This window comes from Lepus europaeus, chromosome X (genome assembly GCF_033115175.1).
Source record: "Lepus europaeus isolate LE1 chromosome X, mLepTim1.pri, whole genome shotgun sequence".
Classification (NCBI taxonomy): domain Eukaryota; kingdom Metazoa; phylum Chordata; class Mammalia; order Lagomorpha; family Leporidae; genus Lepus; species Lepus europaeus.
This window is the reverse complement of record NC_084850.1, coordinates 70,068,406-70,076,228: the sequence shown is the minus strand read 5'-3', so window position 1 is coordinate 70,076,228 and position 7,823 is coordinate 70,068,406. Positions and strand designations below refer to the sequence as shown.

Here is a 7,823-nt window from a genome sequence, read left to right as displayed (position 1 = left end):
TGGGCCTTTGCCCTCCACATGGGAGACCTGGATGGAATTTCTGGATTCTAGCTTCATTCTGGCCCAGCTCTGATCATCACAGACATATGGGGAGTAAACCAACAGATGGAAGACCTCTCCCTCTCCCTCCAGCCTTCCCCACTTTGCCCCTCCCTCTCTCCCCCTCATGCTCTAATTCTGCCTTTCAATTAAAACAAAAATTTTTTAAAAAGAATACTGTATTAGTACTGCCTTCCTGGAGAGGGAGGGGGATGCTTCTAAACCTCCATCATGGAGTCTGTTGTTCCAGTCTTCCTTAGGACAACTGGTATATGCTATATCCCACCTGTGTTGCATACAGCCTGACAAGCAGGATGGCAAGCACAGGTCTATGGAAATGGTAGGAAGCTCTGTATACGGATGCTGTTCACAGGGGTGAGTTGATGCAGAAAGGGAGACTGAAGCCAGAGGGTAGCATTGGTTTTGCAGCCATTTTCAGCTCTTTGAGTTCTGCTTTCTGCAGCCTTTTTGCCTTCGCCCTTTAGCTCTGAAACCAGATTCTGACCTCTCTGTGAGACTCAGAGATTGGAGAACTCTGAATGCTCTGCAATGGATATACCATGTGTTACTGAGCTTGGGCTCCAGGGCAAGGATCTGGGAGGTAATGGGTGCGCCTAACGTCCAGTTGGTCTTGTTTCCTTAGGATGCAGGTGATAGAGAACATGTGCCTTGGTAACTGCGAGTGTCTGCTAGATTCCTGCATCCATCCACTATCTCTTCTGAATTCTCCAACTTGGACTTGAACAAAGGCCAGAGGCTATATGCTTCCAAGCACCATGTCCAGACAGCAGTAGTCAGGGTGCATATTGGCTGGCAGCAAGGACACTCTCCAACATGAGTGCCTCCATGCTGGAGGGCCATCTGGAGACCTTGATGCAGCCCCCTCAGTGCACCCAGGCTCCTGGCTTGGCTACGATTGTCCAGCCCAATCATTGGATGAAATTCCCCCTCCGAACTTCCAACTTTACTTATAGTGTGACTTGTGACCAAGAGAGTTTAAATTTTGATGCAGTCAAACCACTCAGTACTTTGCTTTATAACTTCCTTTTCCTGTTGTTTATGAACATCTTCCTCAAATCAATAATATGAAAATAATATCCTACATGTTGCTCAAATAATTTTAGCTATTTCAACCTACAGATATTTAATCTACCTGAAATGTATTAGAAGGAATTATGAAAGATTTAAATCTACCATAACTCTACATTTTATGAATATTCAATTTCTCTGATGCTATTTATTGATTAGTTCATCTCTTCACACTGATCTGAAATACTACCGTTATCAAATATTTAATTACTATATATCCAAAGAGTTTTTTCTAGACTATTTAATTTCATTGTTAGTTTTGTTAACTTCTATACTAACATTATTTTAATATAAATTTTGTAACATACCTTGATACCTGTAGAGTTAACCCCTCTACCTCATTTTCTTTACCTTTTTTAGGCATTGATTTATTTGAGAGGCAGAGTGACAGTAAGAGGAGAGACACAGAAGAAAGAGACCTTCCATTCATTGGTTCCCTCTCCAAATGCCCACAGTAGCTAGTACTGGGCCAGGCCAAAGTTAGGAGCCAGGAATTACATCTGTGTCTCCTACATAGGTGCCAGGAATCCAAGAGCTTGGGCCATCATCTGATGCCTTCCAAGGTAGATTAGCAGGGAGATTGATCAAAAGGGTAGCAGCCAGGACTTGAACCCATGCTCATATGGGATACTGGCATCACAGGCAATGGCTTAACTGCTGCACCACAACAATGGCTCTTTAACTATTCTTTGTAAAAATTTATTTATTTGAAAAGCAAAATGACAGAGAGGGAGTGAGGGAGAGAGAGGAGAGAGATCTTCCATCTACTGGTTCATTCTCCAAATGTCTCTAATAGCTAGAACATGGCCAGCCTGAAACCAGGAGGCAGGGACACCATCTGGATCTCCCACATGTGTGACAGGGGCCCAAGTACTTGGGCAATATTACACTGCCTTTCCAGGCACATTAACAGGAAGCTGGATGGGAAGAAGAGTAGCTGGTACTTGAAGGAGCACTCTGATATGGGATGCTGGTGTCATAAGCTGCAGCATAACCAACTGTGTCACAAGGCCTGCCCCTGTCTTAGCTATCTATGCTTCTCCCCTTGCTCTTCTATATTCATTTTATAGTCAGTTTCTCAAGCTACATACATACACTGAAAATCTTTATTGCAATTTTAAATGGAATTTTACCCAATACTATCCAACTTCCTTATCCTTAAACATGGTGTATCATTCCTTTCATTTAGATTTTCATTATATTTTTCAAAATCATACTTTTTGTTAAAGACCAGAAGTGTGCACAAAAATATCCATGTTCAGCTCTACATTTCTATCTTCCTCTGAATATAGGGTAGTTGGGCAATTAAGAGCCAGTTTAGGGGCCAGCGCTGTGGCGTAGCAGGTAAAGCTGCCACCTGCGGTGCCAGCATCCCATATGGGCACTGGTTCGAGACCCGGCTGCTCCACTTCTGATCCAGCTCTCTGCTATGGCCTGGGAAAGCAGTAGAAGATGGCCCAGGTCCTTGGGCCCCTGCACCCACATGGGAGACCTAGAAGAAGCTCCTGGCTCCTGGCTTCAGATTGGCGCAGCTCCAGCTGTTGTGGCCAACCTGGGAGTGAACCAGCGGATGGAAGACCCCCCCCTCCCCCCGCCTCTCTCCTCTCTGTGTAACTGTGACTTTCAAGTAAAATAAATAAACCTTAAAAAAGCAGCCAATTTACCTCTTTGATTCCTTTTCTCCTCATCTATAATTAACTAATAGATAACATATTCCAGATGGCATTGGTACACACTAGATGTTTCTAGAAATCTCAAGTCACCCCTTGAAGGAAATCTGTGCCAAAGGTCACAAATTGACATTAACTGTAACATGAGCAAGAAATAAATATGGATTATGCTAAACATGGAGATTTTAGGGATTGTGTTACCTTAGTGTAGCTCCATATTCCTTTAATTCATAGGTGTTACCCATATTTATTTTATTGTAGGGTATCTTTTAGTTCTTTTATTATAATTTGCTGCTGATGTACAGGAACAAAAGTAATGTGTCTAACAACCTTGCTAAAATGTCTCTATTTTTAAAGATTTATTTATTTATTTATTTGAACAGAATGATGGGGGAGAAAGAGGGAGAAAAGGAGGGGGGGAGAGGGGGAGAGAGATCTTTTCATCTGCTGATTCAACCCCCAAATGGCCATATCAGCCCAGGCTGGGCCATGCTGAATCCAGAAGCTCCATAAGGATCTCCCACATGGGTGATAGGAACTTAAGTACTTGAACCATCATCTGCTGCTTCCCAGGTGTATAATAGGACTCAAATCACCACTGCATTATGGGATGCAAGCATCCCAAGCAGTGTTTTAACCTGCTGTACTACCCATTCTGCTAATCTCTTATTATCAATTTATCCATAGGTTCTTTTTGGTTTTCTATGCAGGTAGTAATATAATCTGTGGTCAATGGCAATTTTGTTTCTTTTTATTCAATATAAAATCCTTTATTTCTTTTTCTCCTCTTACTGAACCTGCCTGGACAGTTGATTGGCAGAAGTGGTAATATCAGACACTTCAATTTTTCCCAGCTATAAAGAAGGAGAGATGAAAACATATCACAACTGGGTTTAATGCTTTTTGTAGATTTTTGCTGACATCTTTTATTAAGTTAATGAAATAAATGTCTATTTTTGAAGAGATTTCATCATAAATTTGCAGAGGAATTTTTACTAGAGTCTTCTACATCTATACACAAATTGCCTATAATGAGATGGACACTGATCATATTTTTCACTCCATTGTTCTATCAATATGGTAAACCATATTAATAATCTTACTTAGTATATACTAAGTTGATCTTCTGTATATAGAGATAATTGAAAATGAATATTGATGAAGAATGGGATGGGAGAGGGAGTGGGAGATGGGATGGTTGCAGGTGGAAGGGAGGTTATGGGGGAAAAGCCGCTATAATTCAAAAGTTATACTTTGGAAATTTATATTTATTAAATAAAAGTTGAAAAAAATTTAAAACATCCTTACATTTCCATTAGTGACATAGTTGCTACCACTTCGGAGTTCACTGAAAGCCCACGTGTGTGTTGCCATTGCCTAGTACAGCTGCTGGCACACTATAAGCTTTGGAACACTATTGCCTGATTGAATTATTATAAGTAGAATATTTTAATTATATTTCTTTTTTTTAGATTAGCAAAGAGATATTTTATTTAAAAACAACTTTTAGACCTTTACCATCATACAGGTAGAGAAATTTTAACTGATTTAAATAAAATCCAGTCTTTCCTAAAAGCATAGGTTTAAGAAAAAGAAGATCACATGTGATAAAGGTAACTGGAGAGGTAGGGAAAAGATCATTTTTTATATATAAAGACAGCAGACTACTCATGAGTTAAGTTCTAGACACAAGTAAATTTGGAAACAAGGAAAACATTTATATAGAGTTATTTACAAAAATAATCTATTTCAATAAATCTATTAAATAGGTAATAATGGATCCCAAAACGATGCTAAATTTATCAATTAAAAATCCATTTAACAATCAGTTCACATATTCCTTTGAATTATGTCCATAAAAACCTATAAGTATACAAATCACATTCCCAAACCAAAAGAATTTTTCTAAAATGGACTAGACGTAGACAAATTCATGATCCAAATAATTTCTAAAATATTTTTAAAATCATAGTAAATTATATCTTGTAATAGTGAATGAAACAACTAAATGACAATTATATACAATTGTGTAAGTTTCAAAAAAATTCAATGAGTGAGCAATGGTGCCATATTAATTAAATAAGGTACTGTTCACTAATATATATTTTATAAAATACCTATTTTGTTAGATAAAGGATTTGAAGAACAAATGTTGAAACAACCAAAAAATAAAATTATAGTTATACTTAAAATATCTTAATTTTGTCCATATGTCTACAGTTGTAAATTACAGAAATATTCTCCAGAAAAGTCAGTTATTTGGTAAAGCAAGGCACACAGGACCAGATCTTGAAAAACATGCTTTTTCCTTGGTCCTATAACTACTTCAAATATCCTGGAGAGTCTTAAGATGATTTTCAATATATAATAAATAACTTTTTAATATTTTTCTTATATAAAGCATACATCCATAATACTTAAATATTTAACAGTAAATGTGTAAATGAGTGATGCTAAACCCTGTTTTTCTTTTCTAAAAAAATTAATTCAGTTGAATGACTATGCAATGACATTTTAAAAGTCCAATAATTTGATATGTTAGAGAATACAGCATGAAACTAAGTGTATGAAGCTCAACATCAGTTTCCTTTCAGATTCTATTTTCTTAGACTTTAGTTTAAATATCAAACTCTTTCATTCCATGAAATTCTGTGACATTCAACATAAAATGATGTAAACATTTAAATTTTATATCTCTAAACTACATATGTCAACTTAACAGAAGCTTATAACCTCTCTAAAATCAATTATAGAATAATTGATAACATCACTGTTACTGTATCTACTTTTCTTTCCAAATATTGTAACCTTAATTTTTAATAGAACTATCAATTGGCACTCTTCTCCCACAAATTAACACATCTTCACATTGAACAAAGTAGTTGATAAATAACAAACTTAAAAGAATCAAGGAATTTAAATAATCAAGGAGACAACATTATACAAGGTTGATATAATAAGGCCTTTAAAAGTCATCAAAACATCAGGACATTATCTGTATACATAACATGATCTAAAGGTCTACTTTCTCAAATATTTCTTTATGAAATAAAAATTAAAAATTACATAGCCCAATCTCTAATAATAAACATTTCAAACCTACTAGAAAAGCACAATATAAATTATGCTTTCTAATAAAGTTTTGCTTTGAAAATATACTTCAGACTATTTGGTTTTTGCCCATATCCACAATTCAATTACATTATTATAATCTTTGTTGAGAATCTTGAAAATGTATTACTACTGTAACTAACATGTTTAATTTCCAATAGTTTACTTGAATAATTTTTGAAGTGTTAAAATAGGAGCAAATTAAACCTGAATTAACAACTGCAAGTGCACACTTGGTGTAAAACATAAGTATGGCCGGTGCCGTGGCTCAACAGGCTAATCCTCCGCCTTGCGGCACCGTCACACCGGGTTCTAGTCCTGGTTGGAGCGCCAGATTCTGTCCCAGTTGCCCCTCTTCCAGGCCAGCTCTCCGCTATGGCCTGGGAAGGCAGTGGAGGATGGCCCAAGTCCCTGGGCCCTGCACCCCCATGGGAGACCAGGAGAAGCACCTGGCTCCTGGCCTCGGACCAGCGCGATGCGCCAGCCGCAGCAGCCACTAGAGGGTGAACCAGCGGCAAAAAGGAAGACCTTTCTCTCTGTCTCTCTCTCTCTCTCTCTCTCACTATCCACTCTGCCTGTCAAAAAAGAAAATAAATAAATAAATAAATAAGTACACAAAAAATGTCAATATAAGCTGAACATATTTAGTCCTAAATTCTATGAATTTACAAATTTAGATTTCACTTAGTAACAGGTAATAGGATGTATGTGTATTATCATACATATTATCATGGCCTCAAATCATCATGCTGAAAGAATGAAAAAGTTATTTTAAAAATATCCTGGAAGGCAGTAACTGAAAATCTTGTTTGACATTCAAAAATATGCTTACCATTTTGTTAATACTAGCAAATTACTTGTAAATATTTTGAAATATTAAGCACTTTTAAAGTTTGGATGGACCTGATTATGTCTATAACCTGTAGCAACTACTGGCATTTACAAAGTATTGCTGCCAGCCCAACCAGGCAAGAGAACATGACAGTTCCTAACATAGTACTTTATTTTTTTTTGGACAGGCAGAGTGGACAGTGAGAGAGAGAGACAGAGAGAAAGGTCTTCCTTTTGCCGTTGGTTCACCCTCCAATGGCCGCCGCGGTAGCGCGCTGCGGCCAGCGCACCGCGCTGATCCGATGGCAGGAGCCAGGTGCTTCTCCTGGTCTTCCATGGGGTGCAGGGCCCAAGCACTTGGGCCATCCTCCACTGCACTCCCTGGCCACAGCAGAGAGCTGGCCTGGAAGAAGGGCAACCGGGACAGGATCGGTGCCCTGACCGGGACTAGAACCCGGTGTGCCGGCGCCACAAGGCGGAGGATTAGCCTATTGAGCCGCGGCGCCGGCAACATAGTACTTTTGAGCCAAATTCTAGTTAACAAAAGCAACTAGAACTATATAAAAATATTTATTTTATTATAGCTTTTACATCTATTAGAACAGATTTTTAAACATATATACAGCATGAATGAAAAAATAAACTAAAATACTTCATATACTCAACAGGTAATTCTGTCTAAATGGTACCTTTTATTACTAATTTGTAAGAATTTTGAGGAGGAATCTTATAAAACATGTATATGAGATAAATTTGAATTTCAAATAAGGCAAATATACTCAACCAATTGTAAGAATCATCACACATCTTTCTACAATAGGAGTTCAGGAAAATGATTTAGTGATTAGAAACATATTATCTCATGTAATTTTGCTCTTTGCTTTCTCATACCATTTTAAGTGGTGTTTTAGATATCACTGATATAAATACATGGGGAATTAACATAGTGGGAAAAGTTTGAAGTCAGAGAGACTTAGGCTCGAATCTTGTTTTCGTGACTTCTTAAGTAAGCAATGTGTTGGTAGGCAAATTCATATCTCTGAGTTTCAGTTTCTTTATCTGTAAAACAAATATAATACTACT

At 37.5% G+C, this 7,823-nt stretch overlaps 1 pseudogene; it reads right to left on the bottom strand.

Annotated features, from left to right (window-relative positions):
- Positions 1–295: 295 nt before the first annotated feature.
- Positions 296–972, bottom strand: LOC133752669 (homeobox protein MSX-2-like; annotated as a pseudogene).
- Positions 973–7,823: the final 6,851 nt, after the last annotated feature.